Source organism: Camelus ferus, chromosome 9, assembly GCF_009834535.1.
Source record: "Camelus ferus isolate YT-003-E chromosome 9, BCGSAC_Cfer_1.0, whole genome shotgun sequence".
Classification (NCBI taxonomy): domain Eukaryota; kingdom Metazoa; phylum Chordata; class Mammalia; order Artiodactyla; family Camelidae; genus Camelus; species Camelus ferus.
This window is the reverse complement of record NC_045704.1, coordinates 11025615-11047142: the sequence shown is the minus strand read 5'-3', so window position 1 is coordinate 11047142 and position 21528 is coordinate 11025615. Positions and strand designations below refer to the sequence as shown.

The 21528-nt window shown below is 46.7% G+C and overlaps 1 long non-coding RNA gene across 2 annotated transcripts; it reads right to left on the bottom strand.

The window, feature by feature from the left end:
* Positions 1-5725: 5725 nt before the first annotated feature.
* Positions 5726-12623, bottom strand: LOC116666023. 2 transcript variants are annotated; one of them, XR_004322873.1, is made up of 3 exons: positions 12559-12623; positions 10018-10085; positions 5726-8862 (listed from the first exon to the last, which is right to left on the bottom strand). It is a non-coding gene; the product is annotated as an uncharacterized LOC116666023 (long non-coding RNA). The 2 variants fall into 2 exon arrangements; XR_004322872.1 differs by lacking the exon at positions 12559-12623 and having other exon boundaries at positions 10018-11864.
* Positions 12624-21528: the final 8905 nt, after the last annotated feature.

The window sequence follows — 21528 nt, the reverse complement described above, 5'->3', positions numbered from 1 at the left end:
GGAACAGATGTCTCAGTGAACGGCATAGTGCTTTTCTAAGTGTGGGAAGATGCAAGAATCCAGGTTCATACAAATTTCTCCTGTGAATATTTGTCTGAAGGGCCTGTCCTGCCGGTTTTCCCGGAGCAGAGAGCGCCTCATCCTGATATTCACCCTGAATTCCTTCCAGGCTGTGTGCTGTAGGTCAGGGGCTGCAGTGGCTAACGACCTGATTCTTGTAGAACTGGGTGATGGGCAACGTTCTTTATTTTACCATCCCTTCCTTCCCTTTTGGTCTTAATTTCAGCTGAGGTTTGGGAGGCATTTTGTGGCCAATTTGCCCCACAGCGCTAGGAATGCTCGTTCCCAGGCCCGGCGAGGAGGATTTCGTGGCTAGGCCGTCAGCCTGCTGTGGCTGGACTAGGCCCTGCCGCCTGGAGCCGAAAGCCTCGGACCATCTGTCTGACCAGCCTGTTATGGGCCAGGAACTGGTCCCCTCTTGTTGCTTCTTTCCGTATTTACAGTTACACTGTTACAGTCATAGATCTCATAGATAGGACTGTGTATTTGGTCAGTTGTTTCAAGTTGCCAGATCACCACCAATTTTATCTGAGGCTCAGACACACATTCGGTAGTGCAAGAAACAATAACTCATAGAACAGGCAGAATACAAGTGGGACAGCTAGTGACAGTAACAAGGCCCCAGTGAGTACTTAACTGAGAGCTTCCATTAGGCGTGGCCCAGGGTCTCCCGGGTCGGCTGGAGAGTCTGTTCTGCTGCATCAGCTGTTATCCTTAAGGGAGATACCTTGTCACTGTGCAGAGTTCACCAAGCACATGGGCGAGTGGTGGGTCATTGCTGGAGATGCCCCAGGACGCTCGCTCGGGAGCCCCTAGACAGAGCCCCAAGGGAGGGTCTGTGGTGTCTCACAGGAAGGAATTCAAGAGTGAGCCAAAGTAAAGTGAACACAAGTTTATTTAGAGAGATACACGTTCCAGAACGCACACCTTCTCAAAAAGTGAGAGTGGCCCCGGGGTGTGGAAGCGGTTAGTTTTTATGGGCTGGGTGATTTCTTAGCAAACAAGTGGGAGGACGATTCTGTTTTTAAGAAGGGGTAGGGGTTTCCAGGAATTGGGCCACCGCCCACTGTTTGTCCATCTGTGGTCACCTTGGAACTGTCGTGGTGCTGGTGGGTGTCATTAACATGCTGGTGTATTACCACTCAGTGTGTAACCGAGCTCAGGGTCTCCTGGAAGTCAAACCTTCTGCCATCTTGGGATCTATCCATTTTCTTGTCAAATCCTGCTTTTCTAAATGGCTTTGTCCCCCTCCTCATTCTTTTAACATTTGTGCCCTGCCCACCTCCTGTCTCATGCTGACCCCTTAGAGGACTGAGAATGTTATCTTTTAAAGTTACATGGCTGGTGCCAAAGGAAGAGAAATTGATCTTTATGGTTGAGCAGGAATTTCCGCCACTGGGGACGTCTGGTTAACGCCTAATGCAGCTGCACAGTGCACTGCAGAGGGGAGGGAGGAAGCCAAGTGGGCAGAGGAAGTTTTATCTTTAAACTTTCCCTGTCTTGCCTTAGACTGTGAATTTTTATTTCATCAGTGCTCTCTCAGGAGGCAAGCAGCTTACTCCATCTCGCCTCCTCTGAGTGTGGGCAGGGGGATCAGGAGAAACACAGTGACTTAGAAAACCAAGGGGGAAAGAGTGGGTGAGATCAGATGGCACTGTAGAGGTCGGGTGTCTTGCAAAGAGAGGGTAAGAATGAAAGGGAAACAGCAGTGGAAGTAGCAAATGGGTAAAACAGAGGCATGTCCAGAAAACCGGGATCTGCGGGGAGAAGAAGGTACAGAGATAAAGGGAGGATGGGAGAGGAGCCCTTGGTGACAGTAGGGCCAGCAGTGGGGAGGCACGTCACACGGAGAGTGCGTGGAGGGGTCAAGAGTGGAAGCCCTGGTCCTCAGAGTAGCTGGATGCTGGAGGGGAGGGGGAGACCAGGGGAGCAGAGGGAGCAGCACACAGAAGGAGCAGAGTTGGAAGAAAAGGCAGGAAGCGTGGAGATTTGGGACATTGAGAAAAGTAGGGGAGAAAGAATAGTAGGAGGGGAACAGGCTGCAGAGTGGGGCAGGAGAGGAGTGCAGGGAGAGACGGAGGAGAGGGAGAAGCGGCAGGAGAGTGGAGGGGAGCCAGACAAAGAAACAGGGAGATAGAAAAAGCCTTTAAGTGAGAGGGAAGCACCTCGTAGCACAGGAGTGGGGTGACACCTGGATCCAGATGAGTGCTGAGTTGTTTGTGGATAATCAAGTTGTGATGTATTAATTTGTGGTTTTGGAATCTAATAAATTTAAACTTTCTAAAATTGATTATACAGATGAGCATGAGACCTGAAAAACTCCGGTCTCTGACTTGTGCATTTTGTAATTATTTGTATCAGAAGGTAGCTCCCATTTGCAACCCCTGTTCAGCCAAGGGCAGTACCTTGAATCAAACGGTAGTGAGTCACCCCCTTCCCCTGACATTGATGTGAGGCGAAGGTCAAGGGAAGGACATCTGAGGCAGGAAGTGACCGACTCTGCCACATGAGGCCTTTGTAAAGGAACATTAAAAGTGCTTTTTTCCCCCCCTGGTAATAGTTTTGCTTTTTTCTTGTTTGTTTACTTCTTTTTGTAGCTTGAGATCTTAGTTAATTCAGTTTCTCTCCTATAAAGTTATTAACTTCTGAAATGAGCTTTGGTGGCTTCCTGTAATCAGTTCATGTCATTCTTACGTAAATATGCTCTGTTCTGTAGAATATTTTAAGCCTGACACCAGTTTTTTTTTAATTGAAAGAAACTACCATCTTTCATAGTTTCTGGTTTAGATCAGGGCCTGTGTGCTTTCTCCTCTTTATCTTACATACTGGAAAAGTTCTTTGGTAGGCAGTGAACACTTCCACACTGTGCTTATGGGTACGTGGTAAGGCCAGTGCCCTTTTAGCAGTCAAAACCTAGTTTAACCAGTTAGTCTGATACTCAGTTTTCTTCCCTTTTATGTAACCTGAAACAGTGAGCTGTGAGGGACTACGAAATGTTCCCCTCAAGTTCTTGTCTGTTCTCTGCAAATGAGAGCCCATCTATTCATGAAGAAGTTTCTCAGAGATTGTTTCTAAGCTAACTCCCTTTCAGTGTTACCCACGGGAGCCTAGTCAGTTTACAGTGTTGTGTCAGTTTCTGGTGTACAGCACAGTGCTTCGGTCACATAGGTACATATATTCGTTTTCATATTTTTTCACCATAAGTTGCTACAAGATACTGAATATAGTTCCCTGTGCAATACAGTATGAATTTGTTGTTTATGTTTTATATATATATATTAGTATCTGTAAATCTTGAACTCCCAATGTATCCCTTCCCACCCTGGTAACCATGTTTGTTTTCTGTAAGTGTATGAAGGAGATTTAGCATGAAAACCGTGGGTGTGCCTGCACGCGGGACATCTCACAAAAGTGGCCGGACTTGTCTGCAAACAGAATTTCCTGCCAAGTGACCCTGCCTGATCCTGGGAGAAACATTGCTTGCAAACAAGGATGTTTACTAGTTCCTCAAAAGGAACAGGCCTGGGAACAGGAGGGTCTGAATGTAAGATAAGGAAATGAATAAGAAAAATGTCTTAGATGTAGTGCGCTTGCGTCAATTCAAAAAATGCTTACTCACTGCGCTCGGCAAGGGTTGCTCTTTTGTGTAAAGGATATAAAAATAAACGAACCCGGATCTTGGGAGACATTTTGCACCACAACTACTCCATGTTTCATTTCGTTGGCAACAGTGTATGTCTGTTTTGTAAATAAAATAGAATGACAATCTCCAGGTCCATCCATGCTGCTGCAAATGGCATCGTTTTATTCTTTTTTATGGCTGAGCAGTATTCTGTTGTATAAATATACCATAGCTTCTTTATCCAGTCATCTGCTGATGGACATTTAGGCTGTTTCCATGTCTAGGCTATTGTAAATAGTGCTGCTATGAAATGAACCTTGTGGTACATGTATCTTTTTGAATTAAAGTTCCCTCTGGATACATGCCCAGGAGCAGGGTTGCTGGGTCATATGGTTTATTTGTAGCTTTTTGAGGAATCGCCATACTGTTCTCCAGTGGCTGCACCAGACTGCATTTCCATGAACAGTGTAGGAGGCTCCCTTTTCTCCAAAGCCTCCCCATGTTTCCTGTGAACTTGCAGAGGATGTTTCTTCTCCCCAGCGTGTCGCTCTGTCCTTCAACCCGTGAACTGTATTCTCCCACCCTCCCGTGGCGCCGCAGCTCCACCAGAGACAGGCAGAGGCAAAGGCTTTACCACGATCTACAATCCTCTGCCCTCCGGCGCCTGTCAGTTTTGTTGCTTGGCTGAAAGAGCGATGGCGGCTGGTTCAAAGGGGTTTCTCTCTCGTTCCTCGTTCAGGACTTGACTCCATCGGACACTTCATTCTTAGCCCTAACAGCCCACAGCTGACACCTCCATCATCCTAACCTCTGGGCCTCTCCCGGTTCCCTCCCCATTTTCTGGACTTTGGTCTAATCCAAAGATGGGAAAAACACCCAAAAATGGGTCTCTTCCTGCAAGGCGCAGGGGTCTGGCTCTGCTGCAGGCCCCCTTGTAGGCAGGTCTGTGGCCCACGGAATCCTGGGAGTGGTAGTGGCGGCTGGTGTGTGGACCTGGGTCCCAGGGTCTCACACTAGGGTGCCAGCACTCCGGGCATCCCAGGGTGGGTGGCAGGGCTGGGCCACAGGGCACCCAGGGCCTCTTACCGCAGGGCCCTGGGGGTCATGAAGCTGGTGCTGCGCCCCGGGGCTAGTCCTGGCCCCTGTGAGCCCTGGGACCCAAGGCCCGCGGCTGCAGAGCCTTGAGGGTTCTAGAGGTCCTGTCACTCACTGCTGTGCAGGGGCCGGGAGTCCTGGGGTAACAGGACTGGTGGTGAGCAGGCTGGTGGGCGGGGCTGCACTGGTAGCCAGATGAAGGGTTCTTACGTGGTGCTTACCAGCTCCGGTGTCCAGTGTCCCCATGGTGGGAGCCAGCATCCACGTCCCCAAGGTGAGTGCCATTCACCTCCTGCCTCTCCGGGAGGGTCTGCCCAGGCTCCTTTCCAGTCACTGCTTCTGCCCTGGGTCTGTTAATCCCTGCCCACCACCCCTTTCCCCTTGGTAACCATGGTTTGTTTTCCTCAGTGATTTTTTTTTTTTCTGTCTTTGTTAGTGGAGATACTGGGGATTGAACCTAGGACCTTGTGCATGGAAAGCACACTCCCCCATCCCACCTTAGTAATTTTAATGCAGACTTGTTTTGTGTCCACACAGCAACCAGGGGTGTATGGACAGGCAGCACCTTTCTTGAGAATCTTCCAGGACCTCAAAATTGGCCCCAGGAGCTCCCAGATGATGGGGCCTAAAATAGAAGCTCCCACGTGCCTCTAACAACCCTCACTTGATCCTAAACTTGTGGGTAAGGACCACCTTTCCTCTTGGTGTGCCTGGTACACAAACATCACAAGATGACTGGGTGTCCACGTCACCCTGGTTCTCAGCCTCTAGTGGCCCAGACCCCCCACCCCAATAATTTCTGAACAGTCAGCCCTTTGTTCTTTGGGCCGCAGTCCCATTCTGCGCAGGCAGGGCCTCCTCCGTGTGCTGCAGGTTACACGGCTCCCTGAAGTGCTATGGGAGCTGTTCGTTCTGTATTTACTTAAAGAACATATTGTTATTTATTCATTTTTACGAAGTTTTAATTTTTTATTGAAACAGCTGATTTGCAATGCTAACAATGCTGAGTCTTAAGGAAGGCTCTCCAGTGTAACGTTGCCTAAGGGGGCTGCTTTTATCCTGTGCAGGGTAACCGGCAAGGCCTTCTCCCAAACTGGGTTGGTTTCCTGGCCTATTTTGGTGGTTCTCTTTTTTAAGGAATGACTCATCTTTTCAGTCTTTGCTGCGGACTGAGGTCTCCACGGAGCACGGTAACTCCCCTTGTAGCCCCAGAGTTACCCTGGCTATGAAAGCTCCTTTGTTGGCACTTTGATTTGAAAGAGGCAACCCACAAAGACACATGATTTCTCCTAGTAAGGCCCCCGTTACCTCAGAAGCCCTTTTCTGCCCTGCATGGAAAAGCTTCACCCAGCCTACCCTGTTGAAGGCGTTCAGACCCCAGCAATGTCTACAGTTCCCCACGGCCCTTGGCACAACAGTAAGTCTGTCTGCCGGTAGGTCCTGGTTCCGCCTCTCGGGTTTGCATCCCTTTTATGATTGGAGGTGGCCAGGCTTGAGGACTGTTTCTGGCACAGATCAGGCAATTCTGTATGACCTTTGAGACAGACCTTGGCATTTGTGGACCAGTAGTACATTTTTGTAGCTAATGCTAGCTTGCATCCCTCCCCTAACGGGCTCCTTGATCATTCTGTCCCTTTAATGCTCAGCTGTAAGCACCAGCTGGTCTCCACCGTGAAGCCAGCCTTCTTTGGGTGGTGGTACTGATCAGCGTCTGCGCTCTGAACACGGAGGCCTACGTGGGGGCAGGTCAGCGCCTGGGGTGAGGGCTAGGGCCTTAGGGTCTGGATGTCTCGCTCTGACCAGTGGAATGATTTCCCGCAGCTGCTTCCTTCTGTGTGTTAACGTTCCTTCCTGCTATTAGCAGACCTCTCTCCACGTGGTCCCATGTGCTTGTATTTCAGAGAAGGCATCCTTAGAATCTCTACAAATGGTTACCTTTTTCTTAGCTCCAAGGTGCAGGGCTCCTGTGAGCGCTACCCTCTGGGCGGACGTACCTGGAGGCAGGCCTCCTGCTCCAAGTCCTGGTGCGTTGCTGTCGCACACCCCGCCTTTCGGCGTCCCTGGTCCATGAAGCTGCTCCTGTCCGTAAGCATTTGCACATCTTGTCAGGTCCCCTAGAATAGACTTTGTCAGTCATTTGTATATAGCCATGGACAGGTTCACTTGTGGGAGTGACTGGGTTTAGAGTGGTTATCACCTTTTACTTTTACACTCAGGTTGTTAAGTAGCGTGGCCTGGTGCGTGCCCTGCCGTTCCAGGAAGGGTGGCACACGGACGTGCGCAGTGGTAGGCTGGCCTAGGGCCAGCCGTCCTTCAGTTACGAGGTCTGTTTGGAAAAGCAGCCTGCTGGCTACTGCACCTAAGCTTAGAGCCAGCCCTCCGGGACGCCGGCCCTGTGCTTCATGCACAAGGTCACGTGGCTTCATAACACCTGACGGACCAAGTGAGAGGCTGCTCAGGTTTCTCCTTGATGATGGTGTGGAACCCAGGAGGGCAGCCCAGAGCCCCTCTTCAGGGCTTGTTGTCATTTCCTTTGAGAGCCTCACACAGGGCTCTGGCTCTGAGTCCAAAGTTAGGGATCCAAATGCAACAAAACCTAGCATTTTCTAAAAATCCCCACACCTGACTTTGGGGGGGTCGGTGCAGCATCCTAACGCTTGCTTTCATTTAATGGCGGTACTGGGATCAGCCCCACAGGCTAGGCGCCCGCTCTACCGCTGAGCTCTGCCCTTCCTCGCTGGTGATGCCTCTTTTAGATCCAGCAGTAAGTTTGCCCCTTTGATAACTCAAGTCCCAGATACCGTACAGTTGGTTAAGAAATTATCCCCGGTCTGCCAGAAAACTTCAGGTGAGGCTGTATTTTGGTCTGAAGCTTCCTCAGTTTTACCGGCAATCACAATACCACCTACCTGCTGGAGCAAGACGTTCAATGGAAGGGCTGTTAGGTCCCTGGCTGAGACGTCCCCAAAGTTAGTGGGGGCATTTGCACATCCTTGCGGCAGGACCATCCAGCAGGACTGTTACGTTAGTTTCTGCCTCACCTCATTTGTAGGCAAACAGTCCCGGGGACGAGGCCTCATCAGGGAGCAGCAGTAAAAAGGCATCTTTTCAGTCCAGACCTGTTAGTAAAGTAAGAATGTGGGCTCATATCTCCTCACATCTGGTACAAAAGGCTACTCTCGGACCTGGGTGTTTGTACAGCAGGACAGGTGTGGCATCCTGGGACTGACAAGGTCAAAGTAACTGACCTAGAAGAACGGTGGCTTGAAACCTTGTCTCCCTTCCCTCCTCCATGCTGTCAGTCTGCAGCCCTGGCACCTGGACTGCCCTTCTGTGTCCTGTCAGCCCGGACCCCTGCTTTTACCTTTTGTAGAGTTTCCTCAGGGACTTGTGGTTCAGGCTTGTCTCCCAGTGCTAACAGCACAGCTTGGAGGGCTCAGGTCTGATCCAGGAGTTACTGCCATGTCTACTTTTTCTGGTGAGAAAGTCAGCTGGGTATTTAATTTTGTTAGTAGAGCTTATCCTAACAGCGGAGAGAACATTCATGCATATACACAAGCCCAGAAAGCTGTGCTTCAAGTATGTCCTTCCTGTGTGACATTGGAGAAAAGCTGGCGACATGCCCAGACACAGCAGTAGCGATGTGTCTGGCATTGGTACAAGATAAGCAGCTCGAGTGTCAGAGCTAAGTTTCTTCCCCTGCGCTTGTCCTGGGGTCCCTTGTGGGGGAAATGTGGGTGCAGCTCTCGGACTTTAAAGGAGTCCGGGTTCCTGGCAGCAAGTTGCAGCATCTGGCGGGAAGCCTGGAGGCAAGTTCCTTTCCTTTTCTCCCAAGGAAGGATGCCACCAGGTGAGGGTGGGCGTGGAAGGGAGTCAGAGAAAGGTTCGAAGTTGTAAAGACTGCAGATGCTGACGGGTGTCTGTGTGAACCAAGGACAGAGGGTTTTTGACCCGTACCTGCCGCACAGCAGTTCTCAGGAGACCTGGACGCAGCCTCTCAGGTCACAAGGACAGAGGAGATGAACTCAGAGCAGGGTCAGGACTTCCCCAGCGACCTCCGAGCTCCGGGTGTGGGGAAGCTGGGCCTGAGGAGAGCAGAGTACAGGTACCAACTGGAAAAGACACTCGCCTAATACTTTTCACGTGCTTTACCTGACAGCGAGTAAAAGACGTTTCTAATTGTTGCGTCTTAGAGACGAAGGGTTGTCCATTTTGTCTTTGGGTTTGCAGATTACACACCATTGGCTCTTTCAGGGACTGACCCCCGCCCCCAGCTCCCCCGGGATGGGGATGCGGGGGCCCACCCAGAACCCTGTCTCCCCAGCAGGCTAACTGGGACCATCACCTATTAGAGAATATTCTACCTGCTAGAAATCCCAACATCCTGTCTTGTCTTTTTTCTTTCTGATTCAGATTCATCAGCTCTGACTTGAATTTTTAGTAAAACCTTCTGACTTGCTTCCAGTGCACAGTCTGCCCCAACCAGACCTGCGCATTTTTACTGGCAGGCACAACAAATACGCTCCCCTCAGCACCAGTCACATATTTCAGCTGACTGCCGCCCTCTCAGGGTCTGAGGTGGAAACACGAGGCCTCGCCTGCGGGCCCTTCTGGAGATAAAGCGCTGCCTCACCTCCAGCCCCGCCCACCGCCACCTACTCAGGAGCCAGTGTTTCTCCTCCTGTGGCCTGTGATCGTCACACAGGCTTTCCCTCTTACCAAGTCCTCACACTCCTCTGCCTAGCTTGTGCTAGGGAGATTTCTTGTTTTAATTGAAGTATTGATTCTCAATGTTAGCTTCAGGCATACAGGAAAGGAATTCAGTTATATATACACACATACTTTTTCAGTTTCCATTTTACAAAAAATTGAATATAGTTCCCTGTGCTATATACAGTAGGTCCTTGTTTCTATTTTATAATATTTATAATAGTAATACGTATCTTGTTAACAAGGACCTACTGTGTAACACAGGAAAGTATATTCAACCTTGTAAAAAAAACTGATGGAAAAGAATCTGAAAGAAATGTGTAATGAAGTCAACAATAAAAATATTTTAAGTGAATGAATAAATGACACATTGTTTAAAATATACAGCCACCCTATCATTTGAGTCACATAACCTTCTGCCTTGCACAGAGGCGGCCCTGCATACACTGGGGTCACAAGTATGAAGTGATGTGGGGGAGGAAGGGCGATCAGCCACCAGGACCCTTAGAGCAAAGCACAAAGGTACTTACCAGGACTGTGGGGCCTTGTCACTAGCTTCCACCTACAGGTACACGTAAAAAAGGTCATGGCCATCCTCCTCGAAAAACAGCACGAAGAGAAATATATGTGTGACTGAACTTCACGCTGTACACCAGAAATTGACAACATTGTAAACTGAAGATACTGCAATTAAAAAAAAAAAGTGGGAATGCTGTATCCTATGCCAGCCACGTACATCCCACCAGCCACGCACATGGGTGTATTTTGGACAGATGGGGAAGGACAGTAGAGGAACCACACTGGGTTGGTAACAGGAAAGTAGCAGCTATATCTTCCCCAAAATAAGCCTTTGTACTGCACGTCGCTGTAATAGTGGCCATCCACTGGTGCTCGGAACCATCTTTCCTTACATCCCGGAATTTTATGGCCCCTCTCAAGTTGTGCCCGTACACCCATCCCAGACAGGACATCCCTTAAGAAATCCTTTCGCCATCGACAGTTAGAACCACCTGTCTGCCTTCTGGACTCAGAGAAACTTAGACTCATGGGGCCCAACAAACTCCCCAGACACCCCATAATGATCGGCCCATCCTGCTGTGCAGTCCCACGAAACACTGCAAGCCCTGACAACGCACACACGAGGGAATACACGTGAAGACACCCAAGGACCCACCAGACTGAAGACACCATGTTTTCATTCAGTGACACCAGCCACACACCGTCACCTCTAACATCTACTAATAACACAGATGTGTCTCCAGTGATGCACCTGCCCCAGCGAGACCTCAACATCTTCCAAGGAAACCCTCCCAACTTTTCTTTTATAGCTTCCAAAATGCTCTTCACTGCAACTTAACCAAAGACATCCCAGAAAATGAACTCTCAGATTTTCCCTCTAACTACTCCATGGGCTGCACAATGATTCTCGCCCTCCAAAGACCTCACACAGGTCACTGCGTAGAATGCATGCTGGGGGGCACCCTCCAGATCCGGCCACTCAGGACAAGGCACCCATCCTCCTGCACCCTAAGCTCCCCGTGGGCTCAGCTCAGGTCGTGTCCCAGGGAACTCGAGCTAAGACGCTGTGGCACCACACACTGTTCCACGCAGCCTGCAACGACCCATAGGTGCATTTGCAGATGTCAGAAAGGCTTCCCTTTCCAGCAGTCCCACACAGCCCTGGACCCCACAACCACGCTTGGGGCAGGTGCACACACCAGCTGCCGTGTCCCTCCTGCAGCCCTCACGGCTCCCCTCCACGTCCCTCATTTTTCCTCCTCTCCTTCACGCACACGTGAGCAAATGGGGCTAAAAGGCACAGGGACCTCCCGGAACAGGCCTCATAGCAGGAAGACATGCAAGTTGCAAACTGAACGACCCTGGGCAACCAGGACGGAGATCAAGAAGTCGTAGCTCCTGGGAAGACGTGCCAGCCACTGTGGACATCATGAAGTCCAGTTTAAAGGCGTTTGAGAATTGGCTGGATTGAGTTCAGTGAGCAAGTCACAGAGAGAGGCCCCCATAACTGTCTCCTGTGCTCCCCACTTGCAGCAAACTGGGGGATACCTGAGCTCTTGGGGCGGGGGCAGAATAGGATGACTTTGTAGTGAGGCTTAAAAAATCAGTAGTGGGACCTCAAAACCAGGTCTCATGTAAAACTGAATGCTGCTCAAACTCCTGACCTCTTGCTAAGCACGTGCTCTACCAACGAGCTACAGCCCCACCAACAAGGGGGCGTATCTGAGGGAGAGAAGGCTGTTCAGATACCAGTGTCATCCACACTGTTAACAGGCTGAGGGGCCTGTCAACTGATGTAGAGAAAACATTTAAAAAAATTCAACAACTATTTATAATACAAACTTCAGAAAAGGAGGAAGAGAGGGAGCCTCTCTCAACTCAATAAAGAACATCTGCAAATAAATTACAGCAAACACAAGTAATGATGAAAAGCTGGCTGCTTTTCCCCAGAGATTAGGAACAAGGTAAGCATGCCCACCCTGACCACTGCTACTGACATTATATTAGAAGTTCCAGCCAGTAAAACAAGGGAAAGAGAATAAACGAAAGCCATAAAGGGAGGAAAGGAAGATAAAATTGTGCGCCCACGGGCAGGAGGCATCGCGACTGTGGTGGGCTGAGTAATGCCCCCTCCCCCCAGTAACGGCCATGTCTTCGCACCTGTAACATGCTGGGTGGTTTTTTTTTGTTTTTTTTTTTTTTCTAAATGCCATTTAAAGTTATTTTCTAGTATTTTTTGGAGGGAGGTAATTACGTTTGTTTGTTACTTACTTCTTTATGTAATGGAGGCCCAGGGACGGAACCCAGGACTTTGTGCGTGCTAGGCATACGCTCTACCCCCGAGCTACATCCTCCCCACTAACTGTTAAATGTCAAAGGGGAGTTTGCAAATGGGGTCAAGACCAGGACATAGGAGATGACACGGATGATCTGGTGAATGTGATATAATCCCAAAGGTTCCTGTAAGTGGGTGGAGTGCCAGCAGCTCCATGGAGAAGTTGGTGGTCTGATGGAAACACACAGACAGCGGCGAAGAGATATTAAGAGGCTACCTTGCTGCTTTCGATGGTCGAGAAAGGAGACGGTGAGGCAAAGGCTGTCGTAATCTCCAGGCCCTAGAACAGACAAGGAGGCGTATTCAGGCCTGGCGCGCCCAGAGGCGGCCCAGGGCTGCGGGGCCCCTTCACACTCTGGCCTCCGAAACTACAAGAGAACAGTGCTGCTCAGAGCCGCTCAGTTCGCGGGAATTTGGTACAGTGGAAACAGGACATTTACTGAAATGGCACATGGAGAAAGGCAAAAGAATTCATGGGCATTTCTAGAAGACTATTATTTGCAAGGTCTAGGATACAAGAACAAAATACAAAAATCTATTTCAACTTCATACACGAGCAATTTACATGGAAATTGAAAATATAATACCATGTTTGAATGCTCAAAAAAATTAAAAGTAGACAAATGAGTAAGCTTAACAAAACATGGACTTTTTTGGTGAAAACTACAAAATAACGAAAGAAATCAAAGATGGCCTTTCATTTAGGTCATCTCTGGAAAACACCATGTTCACTGACTGGCAGACACAACACAAACAATGGCAGGTCACCCCAAACTGACTGACACGTTTGATACGTTTCCAATCAAGATTTTGTAAATACAAGCAAGATGATTCTAAAATTAACAGGGAAGTAGTCGAAATTCTTGGTGAAAATGGGAAGGAAAGGTCTATCTTTAATGCTGGACATCTGATGTACTTAACGGAGAGTAATGGTATCTAGACAGAAATACTGATGGTCTGTTGACTATGGTGTGAGCAGCTTCCCTTCCGAATTTAAAGGAGCTGTTTTGAAGTTAATGCCATCAAAATGGGCTTCATACCAGGGCGGGGTTGAGACCAGGGAAGAACTAACTTCAGCAGTTTCCACCTTTCAAGTAGATCACGTGGAGTTTTTTCTGTTTTGAATGAAAATATTTTTGGTGGGGGCTCATTAGAAATATTCTAAAACTAGACTGTGTGAATGGCTTCACAACTTCGTAAATCCACTAAAAAAAAAAGTCACTGGATTCCATACTTAAAACGGTGTAATGGTACTCAAATTGTTATCAATACACTTTTTTCATGCAGTGTTACCCTAGACTCACAACACACCTACAGTTTCAACTTACGTACACGTTCCCAAAGATTTTAGATGCAATTTTACATATTCTCTTTTTCAAAAATTATTGCACTATAAAAAATTATTACATTATATCTAATACTTTCTCTCAATAGTCCTCAAATAATACTTTAAGGACGTGATTTTTTTTTCTTGGTGGGAGAAATTAAGATTGATTGATTGATTCATTCATTTATAGAGGTACTGGGAACTGAACCCAGGACCTCCTGCGTGCTAATAAGCACGCGCTCTAACACGGAGCTGGAGCCTCCCCACCGATTTCTAATCAATAACAAGTTACCTCTACCCTAAAACCTCTGGCTCATGTTTTCCTTTTAAACCTCAGTGCCCACAGCCTTGTGCAGCTACTTCCCTAGTTGGTATCACTTTACACTTGCTCCTGGCCGAAGGGCATTGTAGCAGTGAACCGCTCTTGCCTCAATGAATACGTCATGTTCAGTAATACCTTTCCTTGAATTATTTGATGATTAGCGCACCTACATATTATTTAAATACTCAGTCCCTGGCAATACTGGCCTACGAAGTGAAACACAGGTAAACCCTGGCAGTATCGTGGGCTCATTGCCAGACCCCACAGCAAAGCAGTTATCACTGGACCACAGGGCACAGACAACTTATGCTAATACTACTTTAAAAAATTGTTTTAGTTTGGGGAGTTATTTATTCACTTATTTACTTGGAGTTATCAGGGATTGAATCCAGGACCTCATGCATGCTAAGCACTCACTCTACCCTACCCCCGTTTACGCTACTCTTCAGACTATGAACTGAAGACCCTGAGGGCGTCCCACCTGCCCAGCTGCATCTGCTTTTTGTGGGCAAAGAGCTGGAGGATGGTCGTGCCCCCTGCACTCGGTTCTTCTGTCTGCGGGGCAGCTCCCCCAGAAACACAACTGGGACGACATGACCTGCCCCAGGGGTGCTGCTTCCCGGCACCGCGTCCTGTCAGATGGCGTAAGAATTACTGTGGCCACACCAACAACAGGGGCCCAGGAAAAAGATCAAGTAAGGCCCATCCACAGGCCCCTCCACTGCTGGCAGGGCAGCCACCACCCAAGCAGGTGCGTCCCCTTCACTGCCTGCAGCAGCAGACAGACAAAACCAGCTTACTGCTAAAAAGGCCAGCCATCGTGTGAGCCTTCAGTGAGTCACAGCAGGCACACTCAACCATCGCTGGTAACACAGCACAGTGACAAATACAACAACGATGGAAAAGTCTGGAACAGCGCGAGAACTACCAAAATGAGACAGAGACACGAACTGACCGAGCACTGTTGGAGAAATGGCGCCAAATACTTACTTCACGGTGGGTTGCCACAAACCGTCAGCGGGTAAAACCGCGGGACCCGTGAAACACAGTAAAGCGAAGAGCAGTAAAAAGGTGTCCCTGGATGGCTGCTACAGGAAGCTGCCGTGACCACAGTTACACATGACAGCAAGTCAGCTACAAATGGAGAAGACGCTCATGAAGTTAACTACAGACACGAGTGGCTGTAGGGCGTGGAGAACGTGCCTTGTTAGTGTAGCCACGTGCCTAAGTTCTCTCTGCAGCCAGATGACGTGGACCAAAGCCGGATTCAGCCACTTCCTTGGATGGGATTTTTTTTTTTCCTGGTCCTAAGTTCCTTCACCTGGGAAGTAAGAAAAAGCATGGGTACTTATTTCAGAGTTGAAAATTCAATAAGGTACTGTGCTGCGTCCAGTGCAGCTCGGGACCGAGTCTGAGGACGGGCGACGCAAGACTTAAGGAGCAAAGAGACAGAGTAAAGAGCAAAGATGGGACCAGGGGACTCACGATCTCGTGGACCTAGAGCGCCCGAAAGCCTGGCTGACATATTTATTAGGAGTACACAGCTCAGGAAAAAATGCAAAGAGGTGGGGCTTCAGATATTCCAGGCGAGAAGCACTAGGTTCTGCTGGCTGCTTAACTGATAGTCACCCTCCTCGGGTTTTGCAAAATTTCTGAGTCTAGTCTATCCTGTTACTGCCTCCGGGACATCTCGAGATAGCATTGCAAATACTTCCCTTGGGTTAAACCGCGTGCTTTCATGCCAGAGCAAAGTTCTGCTAATGGATGACCTGGCTTTCCAGGACCAACCACTGTTTTACCCTCAGGAAATAACCTGCCCTCCTTTATACCCTTATGGTCAGTCTCAGAATTTCTCCTCACAAAATTTCATCTACTGTGTAAAACATTAAAACAAAGCAAGCATGTGCATTTTAAGCAAGTAAGTGTGAATACAATACTTTAGCTCATGGAAATGTAGGTGCGGCTTGTTTTCTAGTTGCTTGTTTCCCAGCAGCACTATGCTTAAGGCATTAATTACAGTGACCCCACTTGAAGTGTGATATAAAAGATAATATAAATCAAATTTAAGATCAGTTACCAAAGATTTTTGGTGGGAAACAAATACTGGTTCAGTTGACATGCTCAAGGAGCACAAATCTTATTTTCTCTGCAAGATGCTCTGGCTCTCAATGTGAATCCATCACTGGGAAAGGGCACGATGGCTTCCAGGCACTGGACAATGGAGAGTGTCTCCTTGTCACAAACTATAGTTGGAAGCTTGGCATCTTTCTACCACAGTCATCATTATATTTTCATTCCCTTCACTTGTGTGCACGTGCAGCTACACACACTTGATTTTCAAGCACCTGACCACAGCCAACTCCCACAAAACAGACGTCAAGTCTCCACTGTGCCCTTTCCAGTCCTTTCACTGAACTGACCCCTAGAGGAGCGCTCTCTCCTCGCGTTTTTCTGTGTTGTTGCATTATGTGCATTTTCATGTCACCAGAGTCCGAAAACAGTACACTGATTTATCTGTCCCTTAGAGTCAAACAAGGGAAACGTATGTGGTGGGAAAATGCAATGCTAAGGAAAAGCTATTAAAGAACACTTTATGACATTAGAAAATACACCACTGGACGTATTCCTAATACCGTCCTTTACAATGGAAATTTTAATGTCTTTTGGGAAACTGCCCTTCTAGTACACGTGCTTGGTTATACTATCTAATGAACACTTCCAAACATTGCTTTTTACTCAACTAGTGAAAATATCATAGGTATCTGAATAGTAGTTGCCTGCACGTTCAACAACCCTACTGAACAATGGAACGTGTCTGTGCTGCCGGAAGAGAAATGTACTAAATTATTACCATGAAGAAAAGCAGCGTGTGCGCTAATCAAGAAATCAGGTTTGAAGGGTAAACATTCGGTGTTGAATTTAACAGTCTGACTCCAGTTTGATGCTTGACTACTGACAACTTTCAAGCCACAGCCTCTTCCTATTGGACTATCTGGGCAAGCTGATAAAAAAGCCTGAGGGCTTCCTCCTCTGATACCAAATGAAGTTCAGACCTTAAGTGGGTAAGCTCCCCTGAGCTCCACCCAGTCACCATTCCCTGGTCTCTCAAACCATTTTCTTAACACTGTGAGAGTCTCTGCTGTCCCCTGGACACACTGAATGATGTGAGAAATGTTCTCATTTCCCTTCAGTGTTAACATCAGTCTCAGCGACCAAACTGTGGGCAGGGCTCCACCCCAACCCAGTGAATGGCCACAAGTGCACATGACCAACAGCAAAACATGTTTTGGGGGTGAATACATAAAATTTCTAGTTTATTTTTAAGACAAAACTCATGAACACTGATTTTTTCAAATTATTTCACTGAGCAAATACAAAAGAGACACTTCATGATTTAAAATGTTTCTAATATTCTGCAGATGCTTACTCTTCCCTTCACGTAAATCACAGTGGACCTCATGGGGTTTTTTTGAGCAAAAAAAAAGGACAAAGAACCACAACTGATAAATGTGGATAAAAGGGAACCCTCCTACACTGCTGGTGTGAATGCAGTTTGTTGCAGCCATTGTGGAAAACAGTATGGAGATTCCTCAGAAGACTAAAAATAGACTTGCCCTATGATCCAGCAATCCCACTACTGGGCATATAGAGTTCCCCAGAGGGAACTCTAATTCAAAGAGACACATGCATTCTGATATTCACAGCAGCACTATTTACAATAGCCAAGACATGGAAACAACGTAAATGTCCACCGACAGATGACTGGATAAAGGAGCTGCCATCTATTTATACAATGGAATACTACTCAGCCATAAAAAAGAACAAAATGTCTTTTGCAGCAACATAGATGGACCTAGAGATTGTCATTCTAAGTGAAATAAGCCAGAAAGAGAAAGAAAAATATCATATGATATCACTTATATTTGGAATATAAAGAAAAAGACAAACTTATTTGCAAAACAGACTCTCAGAGAAAAAACTTGTGGTTCCTGGGGGAGAGGAGATAAATTGGGAGTTAGAGATTTGCAGATACTGATATATACAAAATAAACAACAAGTTCATGCTGTACAGCACAGGGGACTATAGTCAATATCTTGCAGGAACTTATGGAGAAAAAGAATATGAAAATGAATATATGTATGTTCATGTACAACTGAAGCATTGTGCTGTACACCAGAAATTGACACAACATTGTAAACTGACTATACTTCAATAAAAATATATATACAAAAACACTGAAATACTAGACATAACATTACATGAGAAGGGAAAGATTTATACAATGCAAGTTAAAATGATGCTGAAAAAATGTAAATGCAAAGATATGCCAAGTCTATAGATTGGAAATCAGTATTGTCTAGAGTCAACACTACCACAGCAATCAACACATTCAAATCAATCCCTAGTGAAAACCCAATAGCATTTTCCTGAACAGATAAATCCACCCTATGATTCACATCAAATCTCAAGAGACCCTGAATAGCAAAAATAAACTTGAAAAGAACAAAGCCAGAGATCTCATGCTTCTTTACTTCAAAACTTATTCCAAAGCTACACTCATCAAAATAGTGCAGTATAGGCATAAAGACAGAGGAACCACTGGAATAGAACAAGACATCAAAAATAAACTCTTGTGTGGCAGTAGGGGTATAGTTCACTGGTAGGGCTTGGGTTCAAACCCAAGAACCTCCACTAAAAATATAAGCAGTAAATATACCTAACATCCCCCCCACAAAAAATAATAAAATAAAAAAATTTTAAATACACTCTTGTGTTTATGGGCAAATAGTGTTCCACAAGGGCATCAAGACCACTTAAAGGGGGAAGGGCCAGTCTGTTAACAAAAAGGTGTTGAGAAAACTGGGTAAGCACAAGCAAAAGAATTTAGTTGGACCATTATCCTGCATTGCAGACAAAAATTAACTCAAAATGCTCCTAATATCTAAACCCTAGACCACAATGTATAAAACTCCTAGAAGCAAACACAGGAAAAGATTCTTGATACTGGTTTCACCAATGATCGATCAGATGTAACAGCAAACGCACAGGCCCACAAAGTAAAAACAGACAAATTGGACCAAATCAAAATCATAAACTATTGCTCACTAGTAGAGCAAAAAAAAATCCATGGCATAGGAGAAAAGATCTGCAAATCACGTATCTGATGATACATTAGTACAAAGAATATATAAAGAACTCTAAAAGGGTCTGATCACCAGCTCCACCATGGCAGGGGGCTACCCCAATTAACCATCCCGCACATTGCAAATATAAAACAAAAACCCTAGGAGTAACAAAAAATAACAAAAACAAAAAACCTGATGATAAATAAAATTCACAATCATTTACAAGGCAAAGACGTGTACAAAATGAAAGCAGCAGTGCCGTAAACAAAACAAATGATGGTTCTTCCCTGAGGCACCACGCCACTTCATAATCTCTCGTTCAGATGCTTCAAAATCACACGTGCAGGCAGAACACACACACAGGTGATGGAACAGGGGGCATCGACAACAATGTATGGAGTCAACAGCCTCACAGATGTGAGGATGTGAACTTGGGCACACCTGTCCCCAGGAGAAACGTCTATACTTCTGATTGAGGCTCAGAGGGGATGGTCATTACTACAACACTGTCACGCGGCCCTTGAGACAGGCTTCTGTGACATTTCTCAAAGCAAACAAACAAACAAACAAAACTGGAAAGACTAGCAGGTCAAGGTCTTGTGATACTTTCTATCCCATATCCTAGAACACAATGACCACTCTGCTGAGTGGTTTCAAGAGGTGGTGCCGCATGTAGCAGGAAAGCACTACAGCACACGAGAGGTTTTCTCCATCAAAACCTTCTGTTACCCAGCACTCCCACCCCACAGAGTCCACAAGACGTTGCCCACTAAACATAGTTGGATTATCACAGCAAAGAAACGGAATTAAATTTCAGACCCTAGGACTACATACTTCAAAACAATTTAACAGGCAAAGTCATACAAACTAAGGAGAATACACAATCAACAAAGGCCTGCACTCCCAGCCTGGGCAGAGCAGTACAAGACCAAGAAATGGAAGATATGAGGCTGAGGTCTTATGGGGCCCTGAATGGGACCAGGTGCTCCACGCACAGATGCCAAAGTAAGAGTGTGAGAGAGTCGTCCACGCTCCCCTTGTAAGACTTAGGATCAAAAAGAGGATCCCTCTGTCCACTGTCCTTACAGCTTTCTGAGTAACACTCACAGAAGATCCCATCCACCTGGCTGAACACACCCCTGAAAAGAAGAATGAGGGATCTCAACAAGCAGAGCGGACCTGAGACAGCTACGTCAGGTCCGGAGGTGCCAGATGGAACAGAGAGCGGCCGAGTTTTCCGGAACGTCTTCTGATTACATCTTCCAAGTCCGGGACCAAACCCGGACAGGCTCAGGGGCTGGACTCCAGAGGTATCAGCTCTGATCTCTGTGGACCAAGAACTGAGCATCCTACAGGATCAAGTCCTTTTGGGAGGAACTCTGATTTGAAAAGCTACATGCACCCCAGTGTTCATAAAAGCACTATATACAATAGCCAAGACATGGAAGCAACCTAACTGTCCACAAACAGATGACTGGATAAAGAAGCTGTGGTGTATTTATACAATGGAATACTACTCAGCCATAAAACAATAAAATAAAGCCATTTGCAGCAACTTGGATGGACCTGGAGATCGTCATTCTAAGTGAAGTAAGCCAGGAAGAGAAAGAAAAAGACCATATGATATCACTCATACGTGGACTCTTAAAAAAAGAAGAGAGGACACTAATAAAATGAACTCATCTACAAAACAGAAACAGACTTGCAGACACAGTAAACAGTCTTATGGTTACTGGGGTAAAAGGGGTGGGAAGACAGAAATTTGGGAGTTTGAGATGTGCAAATGTTAACCACTATACATAAAAATAGATTAAAAAAACTATAGCACAGGGAACTATATTTAATATTGTGTAATAACCTTTAACGAAAAAGAAAATGAAACTAATATATGTATGTATACGCATGATTGGGATATTGTGCTGTACACCAGAAACTGACGCATCATAACTGACTATACGTCACTTAAAAAATATAAAATAAAAATTAAAAAAAAAAAGTCGAGAGGGAGAAATGTGGGGGCAGGAGACCCCTATAAAACAGCCCCCATCGTGCTTCTACAAGTCGAGCAACAAGTTCAAAGAAGCCAGATGGCAAATCCTGTAGATCATGAAAAACACTCTGCCTTTGTCTCTGGAAAGGCCGCAGCACCACGGGAGGGTGAAAGAACGCAGTTTACAAGTTGCAGGACAGAGTGATGATTTAACAGAGAGATTTCCTGCAAGAGTTTTCAATAAATAAACTTCCATTTTCCCAACAAACTCTCCACCATGAGAAGAGGTTCCCAAACACTATTCATGGTGTTTTCCTCTCTGCTCTTCCAAGATCTGACCTGTGTTTACACTTTTCATACATTCCCGCCCAGTTCGGTTTTTTGCTGTGATCACTCCCCACAGTCCACGGCTCTTTCTAAA